This window comes from Drosophila nasuta, chromosome X (assembly GCF_023558535.2).
Source record: "Drosophila nasuta strain 15112-1781.00 chromosome X, ASM2355853v1, whole genome shotgun sequence".
Classification (NCBI taxonomy): Eukaryota; Metazoa; Arthropoda; class Insecta; order Diptera; family Drosophilidae; genus Drosophila; species Drosophila nasuta.
This window is the reverse complement of record NC_083459.1, coordinates 14,954,924-14,969,992: the sequence shown is the minus strand read 5'-3', so window position 1 is coordinate 14,969,992 and position 15,069 is coordinate 14,954,924. Positions and strand designations below refer to the sequence as shown.

The following is a 15,069-nucleotide window of genomic DNA, read 5'->3' as shown; positions in this document are numbered from 1 at the left end:
AAATTCCATGCCCCCCGTGGGAATTTCTCTTCCGCCACAAAATCCACAAAGGGAATAAATAACACAAGTTTGCTAATTTTAGAGGTCAAGAACTATAATTATTCGATTCAATTTAATCAATAAACTACTTGACAGGCAAAAATTATAAAATGTGTAACTTTTAATGCGTTACACAAAGCATATAAATTTACATTGTATTCCATTCACTACTTTGTACTATATTCCATTCCCAAAAAAATAAAAACAAATTTATTTATTTTCTTTTTTTGGAAACAATTCCCCTTTGCATGCGTGTGTGCGTGCGCTACTCAATTTCAATTCCAAGTCATAGCAAGAAATAAGAAAACAACAACAACAACAACAACAAGCATTTGACGCTTTTGCCAGTGGCGTCGCAGTCGCCGCCAGCTGCAGGGGTCTGTCCAAAGTCAAGTGTCCGCCGTCACTGGGTCGATGTTTGCGACGGCAGCGCCGACGACGACGACGGCGTCGGTTTTTGGGGTTTGTTTATTTGTTTGCCGTGCGGTGCTGCTTGGGCCCGTTCCATTTTCAGCGTTGCGCTTCAGCAGTCGGCCAGTAGTCGTCGGTCGGTCTGACGACTCGTCGCATTTTAGTGCTTTTCGTGTACCAGACTTGAACGCAACGCAACGCTGCCGCCGCCACCGCCGCAGTCGCTGTCGTCGTCGCAGTCGTCGTCGTCGCCCACCACCAAAAATAAAGCGAAAAACAACAACAGCAGCCGCGCTGCTAAGAAAGCCGAACGAATGCACGAATAACAGCCGACGAGGTTCTTATTAGATTTGTGCTTTGCTCTGTCTTATTTGTTGTTATTGTTCTTGTTGTCGAGCTTAGAACGCAGCAAAAAGCAAAAGCAGCAACAATAACAACAACAAACATTCGGGCCGCGCCTTTTTGCCTTTTGGTTCGTTCGTTTCGCTGTCTCTCTGCTTTTTTGTTCCGTTTCGTTTCGTTCGCCGTTCGCTGTTTGCTGTTCGCTGGTTCTTGCTGTTCGTCTGTCTGTCTGGCTGACTGTCTCTCTGCATTAGAACAAAACACGAGCGAACTTTTAACGAACGAACGAACGCTACCGAGCCGAGCGAGCACGCCGTGTGCTGTCGCTGTCGCTGCGCTGCCAACGTCGCGACGTCGCGTCGTCGTCGACTGACTTATTGGCTTTAAGCGAATTTGAAATTCGCTCGAACTTTTATTCAACGTGTTGGTTTCGTCGCGTGAGCAACTCTGAAACTGAAAACAAAAATACAAAAAGCAAAATAACAACAACAATATACAAAAATTCATTTATATATGTATTTATATAAACACCACACCAAAACTTGCAAAGAGAAAAACAACAACAACAAAAATATATATTCAAACTGTTTTGAGTTTTTCCTTCTACGGCCGTAAACACACCAACAACAACAACACACACATACAACTACACTCACGCAGTCGTAGCGTAACCCTAAAAAACGGCAACCCTATTCGCCTCCTATACGTGTGTGTGTTCCGTGTTCCCAAAACTAATATCGCGTTTAATACAATTTTTTTGTGGTATTTTTTTTTTTGTTTGTTGGTTCGTCAATTGGAAATTTTTCGTATCGCGAGCGCGCGTCGCGTCGCAGCTTCCAAAAATCGATATAGCAATATCTGCCTGATCGTACTATATCTATTAAATATATATATTTTTTTTAAGTGTTATACAATCCCAAGAAAAATAAAAGTGCTACCAAAATGCCTTATAACAGCGTCACGCTTTAGTGTCACAAGTGCAACTTATTAAATCGAGGGACCCACAGGGACCCCCTTAAAAAGCAAGCTAAATAGAAAGAGAGAGTTGTATATATAGAAAACTCGACTCGCTGACAGGTGCTGGAGTGTACAGTGTTGGTAAACAACAGCAACAACAACGACAACAACTAGAAGTCAACAACAAGAGACAATCAATCAACACAACACAACACAACATTCTTCTGCAACATCTTCATCCGGCTCTTCAGCTGCAAACCGAATCACACAACAGGTGAGTTGAACCCCCCTTCCCCTTTACCACCCCCCCTCGAAATGATTCTACGTCTACGTGACTCTACTCACTCGCTCTCTCACATTTATCGCTCGAGCCCCCCTTTTTACCTCAATCATCGTTTCTCTGCACTTCCTCTATTGACCCATCCAAGTATTATAGTACTCTATACACACACACACACACATACACATAATTCCCAGTTCCCATTCCGAACCCAATCTGCTGATTATATGTAGAATGTAGAATGCTTGCTTTGCGGTTAACGGGAAAGACCCTTTAGGTTCAGCGTCCATCTGCACATCGACTCATAACAGTAAATCTATATATATATATATATAGCGATATCGGGAGCCCTTGGGTCCAACTGCAACTGATTGATCAAAGGTTTAGCGCAACGTCGCTGTCGTCGTTTACTTTTCCAATCACACCAAACTGTCGATTTTTTATCACGGCATTCCCCATCAGAACTTTACCGACTTATGATCAATTATGCGAATCATTATCTCTAGGCGGTGTTGTCATATCTAAATATTTACATTCCACGATAACTGTCTAATTATAATCGCAATTTGTTAATAATACAAACTAGAATTTCATTTAAGATTAACTTTTTTCATATCGAATCTTGTTGAAATTTGGACTATGTCCAGAAAATGTGTGTTCTATACATAATTTGTCATTTCTAATGTTGGTATTATGTTGTATATAAATCAGAACTATATCTTTTTAAATTCAAATTATTATTATTCATAATTTGTCATTTATAATGTGGGTATTAACTTGACAATATAGTATAATACATATATTTTAGTTACTATAAAGTTTACCAGTATTTCTTTCATCTTTCAAGTTTTTCTCTTCTTTTTTTTTGTTCTTGCTCTTTAGTAATGTTTGGTTTCTTTATAAAGATTATAGTGTTGTTTAGTTTAAAGTTAGTTCTTTGATAATGTTAATGATTCTTGTGACTTTATATAGTTATTATAAAGTTTGCCAACATTTCTTTCATCTTTAAATTTTTCTGTCTTTCCTTCTTGCTTCTCAGTAATATTTAGTTACTTTACTTAACTGTGTTGTCTCTGATGATTCTTTTGACCTTATATAGAATACTATAAAGTTTTCCAAAAATATATTTTTCCTATAAATTTTCTTTGCTTAACTTTTTGAAATGATTTGTAGTTTTTTGGTTTTCGTTTTTCCAATTTCGTTGTGCTTACTTGAGATCTTTCGCTTTAATCTTCATTGTCTGGATTGTGCACTCCCTTGTTGCCCTGTTTTTGTGTGTGTGGCACGCTGTGGCATCCACTTTGGGGGGCGCTGCTGTTGTTCCATATTGAGAAACCATTCTTAAAATTCCATTCTGCTTTTTCTTTTTGCATATGGAGCATGCGGAATTTTGCCAATTTCCACTTGCTGCGGCTTCTGTGTGTGTGTGTGTGTGTGTGTGTGTGTGTGCATGTGTGTGTGTGGCATGATTGTGGAGCTGGCAGGCGACGCTGTTGTTGCAGGGAGCATAGCAATTAACAAGCCTCGAACAGTTTGTCTCGAGGGCCAAAAGCGCTCGTGCCACAGGCGAGAGAGACAGCAAAAGAGAGTGTGAGAGAGAGAGAGCGAGTGAGAGACGTTTGCCAACTCATCAGCACACAGATACACGCTCACATATATAGATACAGACAGCGAGGGGCAGCGATGTTAACAGGTGTTTTGGCTCTTTGCGCACTTCTTTTGCCTTTTTGGCGCTGCTTTTCAACGCCGCCGTCGCTTTGCTAATCAGCTGCCATCGAAGACACACGCACACATACACTCCAATACACACACACACGCACACTCCAATACACACACAAACACTCTCTCATATAGCAAAGCGGCATTGCACCCCATGAACAATTTCATTAATTTATTGTGCATTTTTAACAACGTTTTTGCCTTTGCGCAAATTCAGTTTATTGCCCCCCTCCTCCGCAACCCAAACCAAAAGCCACCCTCTGCTGCACCCCCCTTCTCCGACCGAAACTGCAGTTTGTCTATTTCTATCCCCAAAAAGCAAAAAAAGAAAATTGGGCATAAAGATTTGCGCTGCGCATTTTATCGCATCAAGATTTATGCGAGCGACTGCGGAAAATGCCATGGAAAAGTCAGGCCACATAGCACCACCCCATACCACACCACCCTTGTGTCGTATAGTTTCTCCAACCCTCTGCGCTTGTTATTGTTATTGTTGTCAACATGCGTGCCAGGGACGCAACGCGTCGCGACGCTTGAAAACCAGGGTTGACCACCCATCCATCCAACACACACAAAAAGGGGAGAACTCTTTCTTCACAAGCATATTTGTAATAGAGCGTGTGTGTGTGTGTGTGTGTGTGCGATGAATGATTTCCATTGTTGTCGAGTCCAAGACGCAGTAGTTGAGAGTTGAGTTGCTTGAAAAGCAGAAGCAGCAGCTCCATTTTGCTTGGCATGTGCGTCTAATGTTCCGAAAAGTGCGGCGTCACATTGCAGAGAGCCAAAAAGCAAGAAAAATACAAGTAAGAAGGCTACAGTCGAGTGTGCTCGACTGTGAGATATCCGCTACCCATTTTGAATAAAAGCAATATATTTCGCGGTATTATTCTCAAAACATACCAAATATACTACAAAAATACTAAAAATATATTTTGGGGTATTATTATTAAAATATACCAAATATACCAAAAATACTAAAAATATACCAAATGGTATATTTGGTATATCGATATAGTACACACTTCAAAATATACCATAGACGGCACAATATACTAGATTGTCATCCAAAGCAACTAAGACCCCTAGTAAGTAGGCGTTTTTGCCCATACAAAAGTATTTCTTTAATAACTTCCACAATTTTTATCTGATCGCAACCAAATTTTCAGGAATCATAACTACTATAGTTTTATTGTATATACCAAAATTCGCAACTCTAGCTTTAAAATTACGCTTGTTCTTCGATTTTTTTGATTTGCGGGGGCGGAAGTGGGCGTGGAAACAAACTTGATCTGCGTGCAAACATAACAAATGCTGTCGAAAAAAAATTATAGCTCTATCTCTTATAGTCTCTGAGATCTAGATGTTTATACGGACAGACACACAGACGGACAGACGGACATGTCTATATCGTCTCGGCTGTTGACGCTGAACAAGAATATATATACTTTATAGGGTCGGAGATGCCTCGTTCTATCTGTTACATACATTTCCTGCCGGCACAAAGTTATAATACCCTTCTACCCTATGGGTAGCGGGTATAAAAAGACGATGAAAATGACTGCGAAGAAATTCCAGTGGCACTTCCAGTGGCAAGCAGCAAGCAGTATCTCTCTCTTTTTAAAGTTCTATGCCACACGAAATAGCGCAAGAATGTGAACAACATGTGTTTCTTTTCCGTTTCTAACCAGAAGTTGAATTGTTGCTTGGGCTTTTTAACATAAGTGCCGAGTCCGAGTGAAGTTTCTTTTTTTTTGGGGTTAGCCTTGAGCATCCCATCAGCAGAGTTGCCACCCCTCACTAATAGTATACACAACTGTACGTGGCGACATCCCATTATCCAAAAAAAAAGCCCATACTTATATTTGTATTTCATATTCATATCCCATTCACATCCCAGTCGTGCATTCATCCATTTCAGTATTTTTTTTTTGTTTTTCGGGGCCTGTCAAAAATGTGTACGACACAAAACTGTCAAACTTTATGAAGGCATCGCGTTGTTGGTATTGCTGTTGTTGTTGTTTCTTTCTTTCCCCCAGATATATTTTTGCTTTTTGTCTTTTCTTTTTGATTTTCGAATTTGGTTTTTTTTCTCTTCGTTTTTTTTTTTTTTGAAATATTTGTAGCGCAATGAAATTGTCACCGAGCTGCCAAGTAAATAAACTAATAAAGAAATATATGTGTAGTCGACGTGTGTGAGCCAATGTAAACAAAAACACAACAACAATAACAACAACGACGAAAAAAAAGCGAGAGTAGCCCCCAGTTTTTCCCTCCTCGGCACACGAATTGCAACACGAAATCCCAAAAACAGTCGCATGTGCAATGCTGTCAACTACAGTCAACATTGACTAAAGTGACACGATAAGACTGTTTGCACACAGATCGATGACTGATTTTAATAATAGATTTGTTTAAAACAGAGTTTAGACATTGACAAACTTACGTGCAGTTGATGAGGAAACTGCAAAAGAAAAAAAGAGAATATATTTAGTGTTTGACAAAGAGTTGAAGAAATTACAATTTAGAGTATTAAAAGATGAATTAACTAAAGTTTAAAAAAGGATTAAATAACAAATAAAATATGTTTTCAGATCTTAAATATATAACAAATTAAAGTTAGTTAAATAAAGAGATCAAGATTATAAATATGTATTTAAGTTTAAAAAGCTGATTAAATATGAGAAAATATCTAAAGTTTTAAAAATAAGAAATTAGAAATATAATTTATGATTTAGAAATCTTGAATATAAAAAAATTTTAAGAACGAGTTAAATATTATAAATGTTTAAAATATTGAAAAACTGGATAAAGATTAGAAATCAATTTCAAATTAGGATATATACAAAAAGTTGAAGAAATTAAAAGAAATAACTTAAGTTTAAAAATGAAATAGTATATATGATTTTGAAATTATGATATAAAAATCTTTATTGTTTAAGGAGCTAAAGAAATAAAACTTAAGGATTGAAAAAATCGAGAAATAGTTGAAACAAATATCTAGTATTATTTAATACACTAATTCATATTGTACATGAACATTGTAAATGCAATTTAAAATAACTCTGTAAACAATCTTAAGCGTATCTCTTAAAGTATCTCGCTGTGATAATTTGGATAAATATTTTGCACTACAAAAATTTGATGGATATATTAATAGCAATTGTTGTTGCTGTTCCGAGATTAATGTTACCGATAAGTCTGCTTAGTTATGACGTCGAATGGAATGTTTTTTGATACTCGATATCTGCTCTTATTGCCGATAAGATTATTATTATTTGACTCAGCTGCGAGACGTTGATATCATTTTGTTTTAAGCGGTAGTTAAAAAAACAAAAAAAAATGCTTGGATAGAGGAGGAAGCGTATCAAGAAATTTTACGTGCTGTAAAAATCAATCGTAAAGCATAAATTCGGAGTCCAGTCGTCAATTTTCATACAATCAGAATACCCGCATTCGTTATTATTCGTTTTTGTGGCCTTTTGCAATCAGACAATCAATCGATGTAGCTCCATTCATTAGACAATTAACTCGAATATACAGACGGACAGACAGACAGACGGACCGTCTTTAATTCTCATACTCGATTAACCCATACCCTCGAACCTTAATTTATCTTCCCTTTATCTGCTCTGTGCGCTCTACATTGATGTTGAATTCAGTGTTGTGGTTGTTAGTCGAGTACACTTTTGGTGGTTTGTCTATTTGATTCCCCCCTTTTTTTTTTGTTGTTGTTGTTGTTGCTCTTTGGGTTGATGATTCTCGCCCACTTGCGCTTTCTTTGGCCCAGAAGCGGATGGCACTAAAAAAGCTGCTTGGCAAAAATCAAATGGCTAAAATGGGATTCTGTGTACAATTTATTTACTTTGGCCATAAGAAGTATTTGCCAAAAATGCTGAAAACCGGGCAACAAACACACTCACACACACACACACTCAAACACGTACAAATTCCCCCCCAAACAGTAACACAACAGCATTTGAAGCTCTAAAACAGCTCGAAACAGCAACAGCACAGAGCTGGGCTAAAAGCCAAACCGGTTAGCCATTTGTCAAAGCCAAGCAGAGCAGAGCAAAGCAAAAGCAGCCAAAAAATAAAGCAAGCTCCATAAAATAACAATAAAAGCAATCACAGAACCCAGGCTAGCCAATGCGCACTACAAATGCCCTACAAACGCAGCACATTTGGTACATTAGCCTATGTGAACTCAGCTTCTGGCAGAGTTATTAAGCTGAAATTTTGAAAAAAATGCTGATAATATTGGCATATAATGCATATGTTGAAATCAAGCAGATCGGTTGATCACAACACTTTATAGCACTATATAGAAATTTGGGATTTTTTGTTCATCTTCATTAAAAATTACCAAAAATGATAATGTGCGCTATACATGGAAGATTTACCCTTTTTATCTAACTACTGTTTATATACATGCATCGAGGAAGCTTACTAGTTTATTAGCCTATATGAACTCAGCTTCTAGTTGAGTTATTGATCTGAAATTTGCAGAAATTATTGCTTATATTTAGCTATAATGCACATGTTAAAATCAAACAAATCGGCACACTATAAAGAAATTTTGATATTGTGGTACTGCCAAAAATAATAATATAATTTGTATTCGCATTTCGAAGATTGAGACATATTTACTTGTCTGTCAATTTGGCAATTTACAGTAATTTCTTAAGTTTTTTTTTCAAGAAAAAAAAGAGCTAATAAAATTAAAGCAATAACCAAAAAGTAGAAAAAAAGGTTCTTAATGATTTCGGTTGTTTGTTGCTTGCTAATCTCTTTTTTCTCTCTCTCTCTCTCTCTCTCTCTCGCAGTGTTTTCGCCTTTTTCGTATACTCGTTATTTGTTAACCTTTTTTTTGTTTTTTTTGTTGCTGCGATTCTTGCGTAGCTCACTTTGCCGTCCTCCTCTCCCCTCCTCTCCACAAACCATTTTTTAGAGTGTTTGTTGTTTGCGTTTTGTGTTGTTGTTGTTATTTTTATTGTTTAAAATTCATCACGAATTTTATTTGGCTGTGTTGTGTTCGTTCTTTTTGTTGCTATCGCTGTTGTTGTTGTTGCTCCGACGTTTCGTCTAACCTTGAAGCACATTAAATTCGGTTGTTGTTGTTGGAAAATAAACAGCAACAACTATGAAATGTACATCAACTAAAAGGAAGCCAAAGAGAGCGAGAGAGAGAGAGAGAGAGCATTCTAAATATATGTGTAATAGATACAAATGTATCTGTGGCATTATTATTATAGAGGGGGAAGTGAACTACACACACACACACACACACAGTGCCCATTATATATGTACTATATGTATTTTACTACAACAATTTTGCATTTGTTTTTATTTGAATTTTTCGTTGTTGTTGTTGTTGTTGTTTCTGTTATTATAATTGTCGAATTTTCGTGCGGCTGCCGCGTCGCATCTTTTTTTTCAGCTCTGTTCTGTTCTGTCTAGCTGAAATCGTATAGTATTATTATACATAGTATATCATCTTTTTTGTTGTTGTTCTTGCTCCAAAAATTACTTAATTGTAGCCATATGTGTGTCGCGTTCTCTGTCGTCGTCGTCGTCTCTCTCTTTTTCTTGTTTGAACTTTCCTGGGCGCTAAACTGGAAATGTGTGTTTCAATTTCTCTATCTATCTCTATCTACGCATTTCTTGCGTCTCTTGCCTGTATCTAATTCTAATTTATTTTGCCAAAAAGAAGAAAATAATAATGAGGCAGGCAAATAAAACAACGAACAAAAAAAAACGACACTAAGGAAGCGCAAAGCAAACTCGCTGTTGCTGTTGTCGTTTTATTTATTTATTTATGCGTTTGCTTTTTTTTCGTTTTTCGTTTTTTTTTTTTTTTCCTTTTCTTTATGCTATTCAATAAATTACGGTCTGTTGACATGCCGCCACCCTCGCTCTCGCTCTCGTCTTTCTTTCTATCTCTCTGGCAACCCTCATTTGGTCATTTGAATTGCAGTCAGCGTCGCCGTCGCAGTTAGCGTCGACGTTGGCGTTGGCGTTGGCGTCACGCGTCGTTGCGCTTTAATGGCTCAAACGCAACTTTTGCTTTCATTGCACGTACAACAACAACAACAATTACAGCAGCAACAAGAAGAAGAGCTGCCGAAAATTGAACTTGAAATATTGCCAAAGCTCGGGACGCCCTCAAGTCGCGCTTCTCACGCTTCAATGTGACCAAAGATAAGCGAAAAGCTCAGCACACACACTCACAAGAAACAGAAAACAAGCGTGGGCTCATTAAGATCCGGCTTTTTCAAGTGGGCGTGGCAATAACGCCCCGAAAAGAAAAAAGAAACACGACTCGTACAAACACAAGGTTTTCTGCACCGAATACCACGAACAATAAATTAAAGCAAAGAAAAGATCTTTTAAAATCCAAGCGCAACTAGACAAAAGCTGCTTGCTATAGCAGTTTCAGAATAAAGTGATATTATATTGTTAATATATAGAAGTGGCAAAATTAATGTAAATAACGTTTTTCTAGTTGTTTAATTGCTATGCAAATTAGTGTTCAAATCGAATCTAAATTAAAGCAAGAAAAGCTCTTTTAAAAACTAAGCGCAACTAGACAAGAGCTGCTTGCTATGACAACTGTTAGTTTTAGAATAAAGTATTACATATATTTATTATCATGTTGAAAATAACACAAGTGACTTAAATTGAGTTTTTTAAATTATTTATTGACTAAGCAAAATAGTGTTAAAATCTTTACGGAATTTAACTCTAAATAAGGCCGCAAATATAGGTTAAATAAATAGAGTTTCGTAAAGATTTTAACACGATCTTTCTTCAGAAAAACTATATTTACATTACTTGTATCATTGCTTTATATTCATAATATATAATATTACTTTATTCTGAAACTGTTGTCATGTCAATCAGCTTCTGTCTAGCTTCGCTTCGACATGATCAATAATTATTATCTTTAAACATATTCGTAGCATATATATTAAATATCTTTTTAAACTTTAAATATTTGAAAAAAATAAATTGTTTATTTAGAGTTTAAATGGTATATATTTAGTATATGAATATATTATATAAAAGTTAATCTAAAACACATAAATTTATTTTCTAAAACTTAATATAAAAACTATGCAGGATTTGCATAATTGATTAAGCAAATATAGGTAAGCCCACTTAAAGTCAAAGATCACTTAGGTAATGAGCTTGACGAGTACTGTACAATAATAATAACACTTTGTTAATTAAAGTTTATGTAATTGTAAAACTTTTAGAAATTGCATTTATTTTCTTTTTTCATCCTAACCCTACAAGTGTAATAATTGAATTATACTTTATGTAACCTTATGTTCGACAATTAGATTTAATTTGATGTTTAAAGTTTTTTACGCAAATTGAAATTGCAGCTCATGCTATAAACCGTGTGAAGGTCATGTAAAATGCGAACGAAAGTAAAATGCACAATGAAGTTTTTTTTTTGGTGTTTTTTTAAGGTAAATCGTGGAAGTTCTTGGGCACATTGTGTGCTGTGGAATTGTTTAGCCGACAGTCATTTGACAGCTCGGCTATCAACGTAGACATCTTCAACTACCCACACACACACACACACATACATGTAGTATGTGTGTGTGTGTGTGTGTGTGTGTGTGGCACACTCGCGGTTTAACGAGCCTCGTCCGGCTGTAAAAATGAAGTCAAGTTCCATGAGACGACACCGCGTCACGTCTGCGATGCGATGCGACGAGGCAGCTGAAAGTCTGAAGAGAACGAACAGAGAGCAAAGAGAGAAGGGGGAAAGCGGGGGGCAACCAGGTAGACCGAAAATTCGCAGAGTTGAAAATGCTTGAGAGTGTGTTTTGTGTGTGTGGCAATTAGAAAACCCAAATACACTCGTATAAACTCGCATTAGTGTTCTGCGTTTTGTTGTCGTCGTTGTTGTTGTTGTTGTTTATGTTGATGTTAAAAAATGACTTTCCGCTGCGTTGGACAGCGCTACAAAAAAAAAAATACAAAAACATTTGTCGGCTTTTGGCTTTTTGAATTCAGATTTAGATTCTCAGTTCGTCGGTGTTACGCTTTTTGAGCCATAAAATCAGACAGTAAATGAAAAATAGAAAAAAACAAAAACAAAACCTTCTGTCGGTTCGCTCCAAAATAGTTAAGTATAATAATAGCGCGCATCTTAATTATATAACAATTAAACGTAGAGAAAGATAGCTACATTAAGAACGAACGAGACAGCGTACAGTTGGTTTCCTCTATAAAAAAACACAAAATTATTAAGGTTGCTTAAATATGGGAAACTGTAATTTTGGTTTTAGTTTTTTTTTGCTGCGCAACGGCAACTGAAATTATTCGTAATTTATTTAAAACAAAGAAAATTTGACAAAACAAATTGCGCTGGAATGGAAAATGATGATCGTTACGGGGTTTTGGATTCAATTGCTGTTTGCTGCTGTGTTTGTTGGGAGAGAATGCAGCGACAAGGTCAACTGATTGTGTTGCGTTGTTAGCAAACATCCAAGCAGGCAATTTGTCAACACACAAACACACACACACACTCACACATATTCGACGACACTCGACAACTCTGGCAACGTGAGGCAGCCACAATTAAAGTAGAACGTAAAACGTAGAAAACAAAACGCAGTCAGTTTGTCATTGCGCAATATTCACAGCACAAAATGTTTGGCGACCTCTCAAGGCTGTTCTCGGTTCCAAAATCGCCAAGCATAAAGCGAGAACTTCTACAGAAAATATTTAAAGTGAAATGTGTGTGGAAATTAATGGATTCAAATGTACATTTCGCTTGAGTTAATTTCAAGAATTTCAACCGAAACTTTGGCAAAGTGAAACGTGATTTTATGACTTCTAAAACAGCACCAGAAAATAAATATGAATTGGTGGGAATTTTGTAGTAATTAGAATTATGCATAAAACTAGATTTTAAGAAGAAACTTTTACTTTCTTATGAAAAAAAACTAACTGAAGTTATTAAAATTAGTCTAAAATCTTTGTTGCTGGTATATTTTGCCCTTATGGTATATTTAGAGTGAAGTACTATATCAATATACCAATAAACCTTCGGTATTTTTTGGTATATCAATCTGGTATATTTTAAGTATAATAATGGAATATAGTAATATAATATTTTCATATTTTAGTATTTTTGGTATTTTTGTTTATATATTTTAAGTATAATTCCGCACTGGTATATTTACAATGTAGTACCATATCAATAAACCCTCGGCATTTTCAGTATTTCTGGTATATTAATCAGGTATATTTGAAGTATAATATCTGACTGGTATATTTAGAATATTGTAATATAATAATTGCATATTTTGGTATTTTTAGTATTTTTGGCTATATATTTTAAGTAGTACAATATCAATATACCAATATACCTTCGGTATTTTTCAGTATTTTTGGTATATTAATCTGGTATATTTTAAGTATAATTCCTCACTGGTATATTTACAATGTAGTACTATATCAATATACCAAATATAGCCTTCGCTATATTTCAGTATTTAATTGGTATTTTAATTTTGTATATTTTATGTATTGTTTTTCTAAAAAAAAAAAGAAAACTCAACTATAGTACGATCACTTTTCAAGGAAAGGAAAAAGGCACAAAAATATGAGAACTCTCATTTCACTCAATCAGTTTGCTCAAGTCTGAAATTCTTTTCTGTCATCGCATGCACTCTAAAAATACAGTTTACCCTCTTTTACATATGCACACGCTTTCGAGGGTATTTAAAATAATTACATGCGATTTGATGCAAAAACTTTTCATTTTCATTTTCATTTTGAATGCGCCGAGTGGCGTCGTTTGAACTTCATTACTTTTTTTTATTAGACGCGTGCCAAAAGGGTTTTGCTCTGCTGGGCAAGGGAGGCAAATTGCTGGGCGTTGCCGGTGCACAACATGCAACAAAGGGGTGCAACAACAACAGTGCAACACTAAATTGCATTTATTTCGCCAAAATGCAGCGTACTAAAAAAATATCGTATCTTTTAGTTTGAAAAGTATCTGCGGCGCCTGTGGTGCGTTTTGCCTCGTGTCTTGTATCCCATGGTGCGGAAGTGTTTGCTACCTCAACTCCCTCCGCCCTTCCTTCCACCCCTTCCTTATGCAGCCTTATCTCGCTGAGGTGTGAAAACTTGCAGCCGATTTTGAAATACGCAGACCTCTGACTGTGCTTGTATTTTTGTTGTTTTTCAATCGTTCGCTGTTGCTGTTGCTGCTGCGCCCATGTGATGCTCAATGATTGATCGCCCCCCGCCCCACCGTCCATCTCTGTATCACTTTGAAAATAATGCAGAGGGGCAAAAAAAAAGGCAGCAATGTTTTTCATTAAGCATACGCCACGTTGCCAGTCATGAGTCTCGTTATTGTTGTTCTTCTCGTTGTTGTTGTTTTGTTGTTTGCCAGAGGTGTGAATTTTTCAGCAATTGGATTTTGTATCTTTATCTTTGCATTGTTTATGCGGCGACGTCTCGTTTTTCTCTTGCGCCTTTTTCGTCGTCGTTTTCGTTTCGTTTCGTTTGGTTTGCTTTGCTTTGGCGCAAATTAACTTTGAACTTCAAAAAAAAAAACAACAACGACAGCGGCAGCAACAACTTCACCTTGTTCAAGGTCTAAGAGCAACGGCAGCAGCAAATGCCAGCCGAAAAAAAAAACTGAAAAAATACAATACAAAAACAAAATAACAACAAATTTGTTGTTGTTCATTTGCATAGGGAAATTGAATGTTGTATATGTTTATGCTCATATATAAATAGATGTATATATATATATACGTATATACTATAAATATAAATAATCCGACTCATTGTTCAGGTTTTCTCAAAAGATACTTTATCTGTATCTGCATTGAATACACTTTGGCTATAACCTGCATAACAGGTGGTCGCTTCTACTAGTTGTATTATATGTTGTGTGTAGTTGTTGTCGCATCTTAATGATCTTTAATAAGCAGCAACTCTGGAATCTCAGTGATCAAACGTTTAGAGTGACCATCATCCGACGTTTTGAGAGTCTCTCACAATCATCATAACTAATAGTTGAGACAGCGTAATTAAAGAGCAGCAAATTTCCATGTCATTAGCGTAATTAGAGTGACCAGCGTACATAATAGCTATGTTTAATACATTTTGTGTCCAGCGCTGAGAAGGCTGCAATTTCAATCAACAGCTGACTATTAGCTGCAATTAAAAGCCATTCGAATGCACTGTGTAATTAAATTTTTCACTTTTGGCAGTATCTCGAGTGACGAAGTCTAAATAAATGAGTTACTCATATGCTGACGTATTAGAGTGACCATTTTGAA

The 15,069-nt window shown here is 36.4% G+C and overlaps 1 protein-coding gene across 2 annotated transcripts in view; it reads left to right on the top strand.

Moving 5' to 3' along the window:
- The first annotated feature begins 627 nt into the window (after positions 1 to 627).
- The window catches only part of LOC132795253 (activating transcription factor 3), a 59,854-nt gene continuing 45,412 nt past the window's right edge, over positions 628 to 15,069 (top strand). Inside the window, exons 1-2 of one of the 2 annotated variants that reach the window (XM_060805875.1) lie at positions 628 to 2,023; positions 10,868 to 10,896. The gene's annotated coding sequence lies outside the window, so the exon portion shown is untranslated. The remainder of the gene's footprint in view (positions 2,024 to 10,867; positions 10,897 to 15,069) is intronic. The other variant, XM_060805872.1, reaches the window with a different exon arrangement.